Source organism: Carcharodon carcharias, chromosome 18 (genome assembly GCF_017639515.1).
Source record: "Carcharodon carcharias isolate sCarCar2 chromosome 18, sCarCar2.pri, whole genome shotgun sequence".
Lineage (NCBI taxonomy): Eukaryota > Metazoa > Chordata > Chondrichthyes > Lamniformes > Lamnidae > Carcharodon > Carcharodon carcharias.
The window spans coordinates 31,705,193-31,721,469 of NC_054484.1; positions in this window are offsets into that span (position 1 = coordinate 31,705,193).

A 16,277-nucleotide genomic window follows, 5' to 3' on the forward strand; every position below is an offset into this window, starting at 1 on the left:
AAGCGTCCCGATGTCTTCCCACACGGGCGCAATCTTCAGGGTCGGCAGGCACACACGGCTGTCGGAGTCACCCCCGCCTTCAATTAAAAGGCCACTTAAGGCCATTAAAAACCCAATTGATCCAGATTTTACATTGCCTGTGAGATTTCACGCTCGTCACACGGGCAAAACGGGCAGACGGGCAGCCCACATTTTGCAAAATCTCATCCAAGGGCAGGATGAAAAGGGTCAGCAACATTGCCACTGTGAGTAGTGAGGAGTTTAGGAGATGGTTTGCCTCTGTTTGCTTATTTGAACTTGACAGATTCATCTCAGTTGTGAGCTTCATTCTCAGCATTTCTATGTTTAATTTGAGGACTCATTGGTATCTCTCTGACCCATGGAGGATTTTGACTGTGTGGACCCTTCCAGGTATCAGACAGCCCTCTGTTACCCTGGTGATGGGGATTGTGCTCTCCGCTGGTGGTACCTCCTCTGAGGAGGAAGAGAGGGGCAGAAGGGAGAGGAGGCCAGGTGTCCCAATGCAGCTTCCAGGGAAGGGACCTGCGGGAGGACAAGTGCAGGTACAAGGAGGGTAGGGCCAACAGGTAGACCAAGATGGAAGGGGTCACAGCAGATGCCACTATCCTGTTGTCAGTGTTTACAGGCACCGATTCAGCTACCTCAATATTTCCGAGGTGCAATGCCGAAGAAGGTTCCGGGTCTCCAGGGAGACAGTGACCTCCACTTGTCAGATGATTGGGCCTGAGATCAGCTCCAACTATGTGGGTGGACAGAGCCAGTGGCTCTGGAAGTCACAGTGGCCCTCAACTTCTATGCATCTGGCTTTTTCCAGGGGTCAGCGAGGGATCTTTGTGGAGTCTCCTAATCAGCTGTCCACAGTTGTGTCGAGCTGGTGACAGGCACTCTGTTCGGGCGTGCATTGACTTTCATTTACTACTGCACAGAACTGGCCAACTACGCAGACCGAGCCAGAGACTTTGCAGTGATAGCTGGCTTCCCCCGCGTCCAAGGTGCAATCGACTGCACACGTGGCCATCAAGGCACCAGCGGGTCAGCCCGGTGCCTTCATCAACAGGAAGGGATTCTACTCCATGAATGTGCAGATAGTGTGTGATCACCGGATGCAGATTCTGCAAGTCTGTGAAAAGTACCCAGGCAGCTCCGACATCTACATCCTGAGACACTCCCAGGTGCCGGGGCTCTTCAGTGCTCCAGCCCGGCTGGATGGATGTCTGCTGGATGACAAGGGCTATCCCCTCAGAAGGTGGCTCATGACGCCGCTCCACCATCCAAGAAAGAGGCCAAGAAGCACTACATTAGGAGCTACGGCTCCACAAGGGCTGTGGTAGAGAGAACCATCAGTCTTCTCAAGGTGCACTTTCAATGCCTGGACCGTTCAGGCGGTGCAATCCAATACCTTCCAGATCATGTGTCACTGATAGTGGTTGCATGCTGCGCTCTCCACAATCTGGCGCTGGAAAGGGGGGACGCATTGGAGGAAGAAGATATTGACGCAGCTGCTCTGGCAGCCAATGATGAGTCCAGAAGTGAGTCCTAGGACGATCACAGTGAGGAGAACACTGAGGGGATAGACGCTGACCTGGGCAACCTCCAGGGAGGCAGGGACACCTGGGAGGCTTTGATCCAACGTTCCTTCAGCTAACCTACCAACTCAGAGCCGCCACCACATGCTAGGACTGCAAGCTCCATACTCGATCCCTGACAGGAATATTTGCTTAGTGAATAACATGCACTTTGTCCCATTTCAATAAAGCTCAATGACAAACAAGTCACTCATAACATCATGAGTTACCCTGCACCTGCAGAAGTAAATGAAGCACCCAGAAGCTTGGTGAACACAAACACATTTAATGGTATGGTGCCTGGCATAGATAATACAAATTAAGTGGAAAGGTGTTCTCCATCACACTGACCAATAATTAACTTAAAAGAGGGGGAACAAAAATATCACTAGTGATAAGCCTTTGTTGTGGTTAAGGTGCTTTAAGTTTGCGCTTGCGGGTGCTACGTCTAGGTGCTCCCCCTCACTGGCACTGGCATTGGAGACAGCCTGCTCACTCTGCTGCCCTGTTGGCCTTGATGACCTTGGTGGGCATCCTTTGGCCCGTGGAGCCTGTGCTGTCCCCAACTGGGAGGGAGCAGCCTGTGCCATGGCTGGCATCTCCCCAGTCGCCGCAGCCTCACCAAATGCCACGGTCACTGGCAGAGGGGCAGAGGAGCTCATCCAGAGCACCCTGAGAGGAGCCCACAGAGATGACAAGCAGCTCTTGTGCCAATGTCAGGTCTCTTTGGACCTCCCTGCTCACCATTGATGGATGGTCACCTAGCTGGGATACTGGGTGTCCAGTCCATCTCCCACACTGACAGTGACCACCTGAGGTCATTGCTGGTGTGAGGGCTTGCAGGTCCGAGTGCATCCCCAGGAAGCTGTGATTGAGCTCCTGATGGAGCCTCTCCAAGAGAGTCACCATCTCTCCATGGAGGAGGCATTGTGCTCGGCCATGATGTCATTGCATTGTTCATGCTCCACAAGGACTCCTCCACAATGGAGACCTTGGCACGCATTCCCTCATGTATCCCCGCCAGATCCTTCATTCACACCCTGCTGGACTTCCAGCATCTGCTGCCTCATTGACAACTCCAGAGGCCCATCATCAGCCACCAACTGAGCATGTTCCTGGTCCCTAGCAATCCTCCGACTGCTGGCGCCCTGGGCAGTCTCTCCCTCCACCTGCACCTCAAGCCAGTGTGAAGTGCACTCACTTCTGTGCACCGAGACACTATCCACCCATCCAATACCCACCAAGGTGCTGGTATCTGTGTTGATGCCTGCCTGGCTGAGAGGGCGTGATGCTGGTGTGTTTCTATCACCTGTGATCTCTGGTGTGAGTGGTGGGCCTTCAGCCTCCTGATCCTGACGGGCTTCTGGGGAGCCTGAAAGGAAGAACAAGGACAAGTCATTAGTTGAAGTGATTACACTGTTACTGTGCATGCACGGCACCCAGATCAGAGTGCCCTCGTCTTTCCATTATCAATGGGGATTCCATGTTCAAGGCTCACATCAATATAGAGACAACAGGGGAATGGTTGCTATTACAGACATTCTGACCTCAGTGCACGGCACTCTTACCTCTCTGTGGCACCCCAACCTCACCGTGGCCGGTTGACCGAGGCGCATGGCGCCTCTCCAACTCCAGTGCCTCCTGCTCATATCTGGACAAGATTAGAAGATGGGGCGGTCCTCCGCCATTCCGCAACCTCTCAGCATTGTTGTGGGATGTCTTTTCCTGAAAGGACAGAGGAGAGGAGCATTGATTAGTCCACCCTGTACCTGTGGTGCCATTGCAGCCTGGCCAATCCCACCTGAGGAACACTCCGCAGGGCTCAGCCGATTCGTGACCCTGGAGCCGCAGGGCACTCACTCCAAGCAGCCAGGGCTCACCCCCTTGCCTAGATGCTGCCTCATTGACATTTACCACACACACTCTAAGAGCTCTGTCTGGGGTGGGGGGAGGGGTGGGGCGTTCCTAACTGCTGTGCTAAGTGACCCATGCCAACATGGTACTCACCCTTCCTGATCGCAGGAGGTCATTAAAGCACGTACAGCACTGCACCCATGTGCGCCTCACCACATCATGGGAGGTCACCCTAGATGCCACCTCCTCCCAGGCATTTTTTGTGAGGTGGGAGGGGCCACCTCCTCCCGTCCCTGGGGACAAGTACATCCCGTTGTGCTGCCACCTAACCCAGGAGGGCAGCGAGGCACTCGTTGGTAAACCGCCAACTGCCCCGCCAACCTGCCCTCCAGCCTGCCGTGTTCAGCACTGACATTCTCCGTGACCACGGGCCTCGTCGTCAATGGCAGCCTTCGCATGGCTGCTGTGGCCGCTTTTGGATCGGCCGCTGGGTCACCATTGGACCCAGCGCACATTGAGCTCCCGCCCTCGCCCACCCCTTCCCCCTGATGCTGGAATCGTGTATTACGCTGGGCAGGCCTTAATTGGCCCGCCTGCATAAAATGGCGGCGCGGAGCCGATCGCAGGCGGCAGCCGGGTTCTCCACCACCCCCGCCCACTCCCGCCGAGTGTAAAACCCTGGCCTAAGTGTGCAAAACACATTGATATTGTACATTTTTACGTTACAATGTTGTGAATCGATCCTATAAAGAAATTAAATGAGGAGGAATTATTCTGTAATTATAGCAGGGATAATGGGAATTTGAGTAGCATCTCCTGGGAATCATCTTTCATCCCTATCCTGTTGTTGTTACACTTGTTTTGCAAGTTAAATAAAATGCACATTTTCATCCTGTAGGTTGGAGATATATTTTTGCACTTTTCTTTAAATTGAATACTATATTTTTTTGATGAACAACAATCTAAAGGATAGATAATGGCCCAAATATGACAAACTGTTCAATTGCATTTTATCACTAAAGCCACTTCAAATTGTTTTGTCTCTCTGGAAATTAAGTTGATAGATTTATTGAAATAGTCACCATGAGTATAAATCTTTTTGAATACAAGCAACCATTTCGCTAAAAATCCTTCTTGCCCAGTACATTACTTGCAGTAATAAATGCTACCATAAATTTGACAAAAACGTAGTTGAGCAAACATATTATAAAAAAAATAATACAATAATAATACTTTCATTTATCTGCGTACCTCAAATATATTTGACACAATGAAGTACTTTGGAAGTGCACTGATTTTGGCCATTTGGGAGTGTAAAGGGTGATTGCACAATGTGACACTTCTGTTGCAGATCTTCATATTGAAACTGGAGGCAGCTGCGCATGTGACATAATCTTATGACCATTAATTTGAAAGCAATTCCGCCCATGAATTAGGCAAGCTGACCTCTAGATACTTAACCTGCACATTTTGTTGCATAAAATTCTGCGTTGAAAGCACTGAACTGCAAAGGGTAGGAGTTCGAATATGGCCAAGTTCTAGTTTCTTTTTATGCAAGTTTTATTACCTGCTATTCTAAATTTGGGTCTGCACGAGGCCTGGTCTCTCCTCATGGGGGCCCACTATCTTTTACAATTCTGAGTTTACCTTTACTGCCCAATATCTAGTTATACAAGAATGTAATTCAAGGGTTGTGACAATGAAGACGCGTCTTATGATAATTGGATATTGTAATCTCAAGCACCCTCATGTGCATTTCTCCTATCATCCAGAAGGCGGCCTCATAAACATTTCTGGTGAGAAAAAGACAATTATAAAGCAACTGGCTGATTTATTTGATGTGCAATTTGTGAACATTCAGATTAATAATTACAGTAAATTTCATCTAATTTTATAACACCCCTTGTAACTTAGAAGCTAGTAAAGCACATAACAATACATTTGTAGAAACGTAATTCTGTTTTCCTCATAAGCAAATCTAGTTAACACTCTGCTTAAAGAGAAAGTTTCACTTCCTGAGACTCTTCCATACCAGAGCACAACAGATTGTCTGTGTCCTTGGCTGGACAGGAAGGCAAAGAGTTTGACTTCTGACATTTCCCCGGCTCCTTATGCAAGGCATTGACCAATTGAGTGAACATCTTCCAAGCATGCCCTGCTTGGCTCACATGAATGAATCTAAACCAAAGTAATATATCAAATTTCCTCTCCAGGATGTATTAACATATCTCATTATCTCAGGCGCACGTGTTCAGGAGAAATACCGTAACGTCTGGATACTTCAACTTGATTTACACTTTTTTGGTGCTGAATTTTAATTCATACTCGCAAAATGTTTGTTGTGAATTTAACCTCAGTTGAGCCCGAATTTAACTTAATATCAATATTTTAATTTAAATGCCAAAAACTCCTTCTTGGTTAAGCAGCCAAAAATCCCAAAACTGCAACATGGGCCTTAGCTATGACATTTTGAATATTAATTATTTGACTATTGAATATAGAAAGGTCAATATGATTTTTTCTGTTGCCTTTAATTAATGAACTCTTAGATTTTAAAGAACCAATTGTTTTTGATTTAAGCAGGGCTGACAAGACAGCTACTGATGACCTTTAGCTGATTTTGTTCAATTGTTCCATTCTTCATCCATGTTAGTTATTGAAACAAAGATTGACTCTGAAGTATTCTTCAGATCACTGACTGTATCTTGTTCCACCAGAGTCTCACAACATTTTTATTGTCAGGATGCTTCTGGCCAATTACTATCAACAAGAACATCCCACCGTGCAGCATATACCAACCACTCAAATTAATATTACTACATTGTACCATAAGTATGTATTGTGAAATAAATCTATCTTCTTTGTTAATCATGCAGGTAGGGCTGGATTAGAAGCATGTGTCTCCTGAGTCCTGCTAATAAAGTGGTCTTTGTTACTGGTATCAAAGATGCCAAAAAGATAGAAACCAACAGTATTTCACAGGAAGACAGGGGTCACCACCAGTACAACATTACTCAACAACTGTAGGTGCCTTCTAGCTCTTTCGTATGTTTCAATTTTCCTGTGTATCTCCCTTGCAGTTGTAACCCACTCCTCCCTGTAAATGCTATATGAGTTTTTTTGTCCCAAACTAGAATTACCTTCCTTCCTATCCTTTTAAACTCCTCCCAGATGTATATTGTGAGATTCAGATCAGGATTTCATATGTTCCACTGACTGCACACCATAATTTTATTTCCCCTGAATTGTGAAATTTGTCAATAGGTCATAATAAAAATGGTGGTAACAGAGAAAATAAGGTTTACTATGAATTTTGGAAACAAATAATCATAATAATGCTTTGTATGTTAGTCACGAAGAACACAATTAGTGTATAGCATCCTTTCCTCAACACTTTAGCAGTGAATCAGCAATTTAATAATACTTCTCTGTAAAACAGTAAAGTATTATTTTTTTCATTTTTCAGTTTCTTTCAGATTCTAAATTTAAATTGGAGATTTTCTAAAGTATTTCAAAGTGTTTCATGCTATTATTGTTTGTAACTTGCATAGATTGGTAGTTTTTCCCTGGAACACAAGTCATCCTGACTGATTGTGTGGGCTGAGAGTTCTAAATTGGATGGAATTTATATCCTGGAAAATGTATTTAGTAAACAGCAGCAAAACAATAAAATTGCAAAATGGATGCAGGTATGAAATGCTAAACAATTTTTTGCAGTGGTCAGTTGCTTAACAGAAATATTAATACATCTAGTGATAGTATAAGAGGAGATTAACACACATATGGAAAGTATTTTATTCATTCCAACTCATATGGTCATCCATCTAATATAGCCTAAAAGAAGTTGATCTAAATTAACATATTCAGACAAATGAAAGACTGAAATTGTGTGGTTTTTCAAAATAATTCCTTGTTACTCTTTTGTACATTAATATTTATGTCAATAATGACTTTACTTACCTGCTCAAGAACAAAACTTCTCAGTTTTAAGTTACACAAGAAAGCCTATTTTCCAATTAATCTAATTGTCATATGTAAAATAGATTTATTTTGCATAATTAATGAGTGAATTATCTTTATTAACATAGCAATTACATTTTCAAATTGTGTCATGGATTGTAGTTTTGAGTTAAGAAAATCTATTTGTAAATGAAATCAATTTACATATGGAAATTGAGAAAAATTAGCATTTATTATTTACATTGTGTCTCAGGCTGACAAGATTTATAAACATGGGACTTATGTTTCTGAGTTGTCTTTTAAGATTTAAATTAATATAATTTTCATAAGAAAATTAGCTTAAATTAGGATAATTAATTGCTGTCACATGCCCTTTTTAACAGCGCATGTTATCTTCCTAGTTTGTGAAAGGGTTTGAGTTATTAATGCAAATCTGGGAAAGTTTATGTTAATGATATTGATACCAAAACAAATGCCTGTTTCCCCAATCTCCGGCTTCACCTTTTCGCATAACCAGAGTAAAAGTGGCAAACAAATAAATTATCCTTCTGGTTGTGCTTATTTTTATCGAAAAATTGGGGGGAATTTAAATTACCCCATCTGTTATAACTGACAGGAGCAGGTATAATACGGATTTCCATTGAAGTTAGAGGAAAGTATATTAATCAGGGTGCAAAATCAGCAATCCACTTGATTCCTTATATTTCCTACTCAGTAAAATAGGACAAAATTAATCCCATGATCTCAGAATAACAATTCTGTGTCCAGTATCTTCTTCAAGGATGTGCATGATTTATGGAATGTTAACTATATTAATTAGCTGCTTATTTGTATTCGGGTAGATTGAGATCGCGGTTGTCAGGTTGGAAATACAGGATATGCAATGTGTGCCTCTATAAGTAAAAGCTTGTAAGTTTATAAAGAATAGACTCCAGTCTATCCTTCACCACATTACTATCTGAATTCCAACATGGAGCATCCGAAGCTGTTTTCAAAAGCAATGGTGATCTGCCCAGTGCATAGGAGTAGTTTACGCCTAAGTGCCAATGCAATATTTCCAAAGGACTATATGAAATAACATTTCTAAGCATCTGCAAATGCCTACGTTTTAAATAACCCTATACGCTTGACTTACATGCTTCTGGGCAAGGAGAATAAGTCAATCATTAAAGTCTGGGACAAGGAAAGTCAACTCCCTTGCTCACTACTAGTCCATACTCATGACGCTTTTAAAATATTTTTTTTAGTAGTGTGTGAAACATTTAATTATACTCATCTCTGTAGGGTTTTATAAACTGCCAGCACACAGATGAAGAATAGCTCTGCATGAGGTATTGGAGAGCTGCTTATACTGGTGGGTTCAGACTGTAGCACGAGAAAAAGGCTTAAGAAATTAGGGGTAAGGAAGACAACACTGTGCATGAAATATATTTCCAGAGTGGAGTGAAAGGTTGATTGATTATAATGCCAGCTTCATTGCACATGTGACTAAGCCCTTTGCATCAATGACTCCCATGAACTATTTTTTTGTATGTACCTGTGAGCATCTTTTGTCTAACCTATTAAAAAATTCAAAGAAGGCAATTTTAATGGAAAAATAATTTTAATGTCAGCCCATTTTAGTGTATTGCATTTTTATTGTTTATCTTACATTTTAAGTACAGCTTAATATGTGTTCATAAAATGAAAATGTATAGAAGTAAATAATTATTTTCTACACAGCAATAGATAAATATAAGTCACCTCAGTGATATTAAGGAGAAGTAAAGTAAGCTACTTAAGCAAGTTAAATGCTAGTATTAATAAATTATTATATGTTAAACTGGCACCTACAGATCAACAAAGTTGGGATTAACATTTCTAAGGGTAGAAATGAATATTCCATCATGTAATGTGTGTTAGGACAGATGTCCTATAATGGCATTCATAGATGGGAGTCAGATACATAGGCCAGTAAACTAATTTTAGCAATGAAACTTCAACTGCAAAGAAGGAAACAAAAGAAACAATTTATAATCCTGTTATTGCTCAGGAACTCCATGGCAAATCAATCCGAAGGGTTCTTCTGGCAATATCATCTTTGGAGCACACTAGCCAGCTGAATTTGAGTGTTTGTGATATTCATCTGAAGCAGCTGGTGAAGAACTTCCAGATTTCAATTCTGCAATGATCACATAGAAACCAGACAAAGACCAATCACCAGTTGCCAGCTTTCGGTGAACAAAGTAAAAGAAAATAACAAATGAGAAACCAAACACACAGGAAAAAGGCAGTAGTTTGTTATATATAATGTACAATAACCTCTGGAGGCTGTTGCAAGGCAATAATACTCTTAAGGCTGAGAAGCCATGATCGTGTGATTCATAAGATTATCTCTGCGTCTCACACTTCAAGCTGTGGGCTGAATTTTCCCAGAATTGCACTAAATACGGTAGCGGGCGGGTAAAATAGGGTCCTACCCGTCGATGAAAATGGCAGGTTTTCATGCTGTATCTTCCCGATCAACACTGGCAGGATGGTGGCCGCCATGGAGCCTTGGTCCAGGACTTCACTCCTGTACTGCTGCGTGGGCTTAACTCCATCACTGATTCCACAGTTGGCCTCCTAAAGCATGTATGTAAGAGGGGAGCTGGTCAGCTCGATCTCACTCCAGCTACCTCTTCCGCTCATCGAGTCAGCCAGGGGCCCATGGACACCCAAAGGGAGGAGGATCAACAGGTGCACACTCCTGCGCCATCCACCCAGGTGACTCTGGGAGTGACCGGCCCACCCGACTCCCCTCTTCCTGTGACCTCCACTTCACAGACTGAGGAGGGTGCCACTGCCACACAGTAGGACCCCAGAAGCAGGCCGGAGCCCTCCGAGGACACCCCTCCAGAGGACACCCGCTAAAGCCATCACAGACAGGGCGTCACAGTCAGCAGGCTGCTCCACCTCCTCTGTGGATGTCTGTGGAGCACCAAGACATAGTGGAGGGTTAGGAAAGTTAAGGAGAATTAATTGCACAGCCTGGGCACAAGTGTTAATCGTTTGTACATAATGTTCACTATTGTCAATAAACTCCCAAAAATGTCTCCCTGCCTATGGCTCCTTGTTCTCTTGATCAGTGTTCTTGTCACTCAGATGTGAAACCTTTCTACACAAGATAAAAGGCAGATGTCTCAATCCTGTGCCCAATGCAGCCTTCAGGCCACAATGCTGGTCAATCCTCACACTCCCTAGAAACATTACTGATGCCTGCACCTCGGCAGTGCTGGTCATTGCTGCCAGAATGTAGTGGGCAGACGTCACAGAGCTCTCTCATTCTCCCTGTTTTCTCTCAGCACCTTTAAGGTAGGGCTGGTTCCATCATACCAGCATCTGCGACCAGTGATGCTGTGCACCAGCTCCTGAAGGGCTGAGGTGCTGAAGGCGGACACAGCATCAAATGCATCTAAAGTTTCTTGGCTGCATCTCTGAGATGTCCCTGACCATGGAGCGCAACTGAGCTGCCCTCGGCCAGACAGGAGTCAGACATTCTCAGAGGCTGTGTGAAGATCTATGGGGTGTCCTCACTGCTTGCCATCATCATTCTCTTGCAATCGAGTGACTATTAGGGCCTCCACTGCATCTCCATGACAGGAGCATTCTTGCAGAGGGTATTGGCGCTTCAATAAGTCAGACTGGAGTCAAACATTCACAACTGCAATGTGAGGATCTACGGGGACACCTCACTACAAGTCATCATCCTCCATAAATCTGGTGGCTATGAGGGCCTCCCGAGTGAGCCTGCCTTGACTAGCCAGTGCGAGAGCCTCATCCCCGTCATCGTCACCACCAAGCGCCTCCTCAGCCTCATCCCCATCAGCATCCTCCTCATGGAAGGAGACATACTGCTCCTCCATCTCCTCCTCAGCCAGCTCCTCACCCTGTTGCAGCGCCAGGCTATAAAGGGCACAACAGATGATGGCAACACATGACACCCTCTGTGGACTGTATTGCAGGGCTCCACCAGACTGGTCCAGGCACCGGAACCGCACCTTCAGCATCCCAATGGTCTGATCCACCAATTTGTGAGCTGCAGCATGAGCCTCATTATAGCGTCGCTCTGCTGCAGTCTGAGGCCGCCACAAGGGCAACATCAGCCACAGTCTCTGCTGTCCCCAAGGAGCCAACCCTGCAGCCTCTGTGGACACTGGAAGACTGCAGTGATCTGCGAGCGATTCAGGATGTAGGTTTCGTGCACACTCCCTGGAAACCGTGCGCACACCTGCAGGATGTGTTTCTGGTAGTCGCACACCAGCTGCACGTCCAGTGAGCGGAAGCCCTTGTGGGTGATGAATTCCACCAAGTGTAGTGATGGAGACCTGAGTGCCACATGAGTGCAGTCAATCGTACCCTGCATCTGTGGGAATGCCAAGGTCAGGGTGAATCCAATGGCCCTTGCATCCTGGCTGTCCTGGTCCTGGGCGAAATGCACAAAGCTGGGTGCCATGGAAAAGATGGTACCCATGACCTCATGGATGCATTTGTGGGTGGTAGATTGTGAAATCCCAAAGAGGTCACCTGTGGAGCCCTGAAAGGAGCCACTGGTATAGAAATTGAGCACCACAGTCACTTTCACAGCCACTGGCAGTGGATGCCCTCCATGTCCCATGGGCACTAAGTCCTGCAGTAAGTGGCATATGTGAGCCACCAGGTCCATAGATATGCGCAGTCGTCGGGGAGACTGGTTCTCAGTCATCGCAGGAATGGCAGGCAGCGTCTATAGACCCTGGATGTCACTAAGCGCAGACCAGACACAGCTCACTGTGCCTCCTGGGCAATGTGTGTGGGAACCCCTGCTGCCCCCCCCCACCCACCTTCATGAGGTTGCTGCTCTTGCCTTTGTGCAGCCAGGAGCCTCAGTCGCTTTCTCCTCCATCTTCTATGATTCCTGTAGGCTATCAAGCATACAGATAGGTCACCAAGATCCATGATCCTGACATGGTCCTCCTGCATCATGAAAGAGAGAGAGACGTGGTTAGCATGGTTGTACTTAGTACCTTTCCTGGCCTGTGTGACTGCCCCTTAATGCTTCCCAGAGAGTGCTGGTCACCCCTCAGATGAGTGCGCTGCATGGCTGCCCTGTCAACCTGCGACACGGGGGACACTGGTCCAAACCAGGATGCTGAGATTGCCAAGGGCTGTGAGTGCCTCCAGCAGTGACTGCTACATGGCCAGCGATGGCGAGGAGATTGTACAACATGTGCAGTCCAACTGCTGCACGGTCCAATAAAGTGGTGGCGGACTTGAAGTCTGCCGGGAGGATTGGGGGGCAGTGGGGTAAGGTATGGAGCGCTTGTTGGCCCTTTGGTGCCTCTGTGATGCTTGCATGGATGGGCAGGCTAGGAGCCTGACCACAATCATATCACTGTGGGTGCATCTGATTTGTCTCAGTTGTGGGGGCATGGTCAGTTTGTCCAGGTGTCCCTCATGCGTGGCCACTTCCCTCGCTTACCCTGCCTCCGCACCAGTGCGCAGGATGCAGTGCCATGGCAGCACTTGACCACCCCTTCAGCAGTCGCCTCTGAGGCTGGCCTGCACTTGCCCCCGGACACCCCCGCCCCACCTTCAGCAGTTGCCTGCAGGGCCAGGCATCAGTTTCTCCCACCCCCAGCACCCCTGAGGTCTGTAAACAACAGGTGAGCTGTGGAGAACACTGCTGCTCACTCACCTCAGTTCCCCCAAAGTGAAGGCTGCCAAGTACACGTCGCCTGCGTGCTGTTGTGAAACACATCGGCGTGCTTTCCCGCTGACGTGGACAGACGATATGGAGGGGCTCCAAAAGCCTGGCAGGATGGCCTTTTAATTATATGCTAATGTTTTTAATTTATGCTAATATATTACAATTAGCTCCCCACCGACCAATGACGGGAAACATGGCCCAGCGTTGATGGGCTGAGCGAAAGATCGCAACCTGCCTTCAAGCCGTCATGAAGTGGGTCCCGCCATATTTTCCGCGCACATCACCTATCACGCCTGCCACCAGTGAGCTTGGAACATTCCATCCTGTATGCTGTACTCCAGCACTATTGGAAATATTTTACTATAAAAATTTATAGGATTGCAGTTATACATGTTAATAATACTTACCTTTGAATTTATTTTGATCCTAGCATGTAAATACTCACTACAAAATGCATCCCTTCCTTATTTTAATGCAGCTGTGAACCAGTTTATTTTAAACAAGCTAAACCTCAGCTAAAATATGGAAGGAATTTATATTCATGTGTTCAGTGCTCACACCCCCTGGAGCATTCACAAAGTCTTCAATGAAAGGAACTAAACTTACGTCTTTAAGAAGCTACATCTAAGGAAAAAAAGTTTTGAGATACATATTCTTTTAACTTGGAAATCAGTCAATGGGAGAGTGAGATTGTCTGTGTATCTAGAACACAGCTTTTCTTCAGTCGTTTTGATTGTGTGTTCCCAGTGCTAGCTAAATGATGACATAAAAAGCAACAACTAGAATTGTTGAAAAAGATTACTTGAGATTTTATGGTTCCTGCTCTCCAAAATCTGTTACTTTGTATTCAGCTTCCAGTTAAAATATATCAGAGGAAAATTGGATAAAACTTGAGAACAAGGATTTGGTAAATAACATTTATATAGTGCCTTTAACACAACAACATGTCCCAAGGCGCTTAAATTTAAACAGCCTGCAGCTTAGGTTCACTGATACCTGTAGGCAATATTATGTTCTGCTTGGCTTCCCACCACTCGATTAAGCATAGTTTTACCAGATTGAGATTTCCTTTGCTAGAACTTTTATTGGTGTTATTTATAAACGAGAACCTAGGAAGTCTTCTTCATACCTGAATGTGCCACTGGCATTCTCTTTAAAATGACAAAAAAGGGTTATATTTGAATTGTAGTAACTTGCACTTGTAAGCAATTGTGGATAGTCTGGTTAAGAGATGGAAACTTAGATTGTATCTTTGTTCTGAATTTTTTTTAACACTTTAAAGTTGGTGCTTTTATTTATTAACCTTAGACTAAATTCAATGCACAATCATCAAAAAATGTAACTGCCAATTTATTGATCCAAGAATAACATATGATGCCTTCCTGTAGGTTGGATCAGATACCCAGCGTAAAGTTGGTCAGGAAGTGGTACTGAAATATATCTTGGAGCTCAACAATTCAATGCCATTGTTGGTTCAAAATCAGGCTTGCTAATCTTTCATAAAAAACCGCACTGGATTTGCAATTTTTGCATACTTTTGTAACTTTATTGGGTTACAAAAGTGTTTTTGTATGTCTTGCCAGTGAACATGATACTTCCAAGTACATCTAAATGGCTGCAAATTACTTCTGTACTTCCTTTAGCAAATTACTTCAGCTTTTAAATTGAAGGGGCCTAAAGTAAGAGCCTCCCTTTATTAAAGTGCTTTTGCAAAGTGTAGCTCTTATTGGGAAATAAGGTGATATCCTGAACAAACAAAAATCTTAAGCCCAGCAATATCACTAAAGCCATAAGCAAACACTATCATTTTCCAGTTCTACATACTCTTTTATTTCTCATGTGACATCAGTGATGGAAAACACAAACTGATTTTAAGTTTGTTTTTGCTTATGTCAAACAAAAGTCAGCTTACTTAAAACAGCAGCTGTGACCCTTTGGGGCCGTGCCGTCTGAAGCTTTTTTGGATTTTGCCGCTTTTTTTAACCTGAGAGTTGGACACTTTTATTTCAAGAACTGTTGCTTTTTCCAATCATAAGACAGTAAAACAAAAATGCTCGGTGCATAAATATTTCTTCTTATTTTCCCCCTGCTGTTTATTCAGCTTCTTCCAGCCAGAAGGTTAAGGGCCAATGATGCTTCTGAAATCCACGTCAGAAGACATGAATGAGATAAGTTGGGCAGAATTTTATTGGTGCTCTGGGTGGCCGACCGAGATGCAGTGGGGGGACAGTGAGGGTATGGGGGGTGGGTGGACACTGGTGAAATAGCCGGTAGCTGCGAAGGCCCCCCGAAACAATCTCACCGCTGGGGCATTCTCCGAGTGGCAGGCTGCAATGTGGGCTGCCTGGCTGCTCTGAGATGGCAAGTGCCAGCTTGGGACCAGCTTTTCACCCAGACATGAGGGTTCTGAATCCAGCAGTAAAACCCGGGCCAAGGGCCTGATTACATTAACTATTCTATTCATCTCATCTCCTCTGGACTTCATAGGAATTAACAATACTCTCAGAACTGAGGCTAGAAGCAAGCAAAGGGTAACCCAAAACCAAAAGCAGGTAGTCTTAACAATCTATACGCATTTTAACTACTAGCTACCGAGGAGTATGTAACAAGCCCACAACACAGTCAGGGTTTAAAATAACATTGTCAATCTCAAGGGCAAAGTAAACAATGGTAATTTTGAAACCTATTGTATTTGCTTTATACAAGAATTATCTGCTTGCAACTCTGTTCATGGTGACACTGAATGTGGCTAAGATTAACGAAACTTAAAGCTGACAAGAGGCAAGGGGTGAATGTTGGTGTAACCTGAATTTACAGGTCAACCAGTCCCAAACTGTGACATTAATATAAGTGGTGGACTCATATTAGGGTATTAATGACACTTTGGCAGCATTATGTAGAGTTATTTATCACTTAGAGTGCTTTGGATTACAGTTAAACATTAAATAGTATTAACTCTTCTCAAGTAGGGGATTTTTTTCATCAGTCATAAAAATTTGCTCTATTCTGTTGACTTGAAGCTGTCTAAATAGTCGCCTGCCCCTCCTTTTAATTTGAAATTATGGCCAGAATATAACGCTCGTCGTGTGCCTAACCAAATGGAGCATAAAATGACACGCGATGATGTCTGGCCAGTGTCCCGACGTCATCGCGCACTTGTGCAACATTTC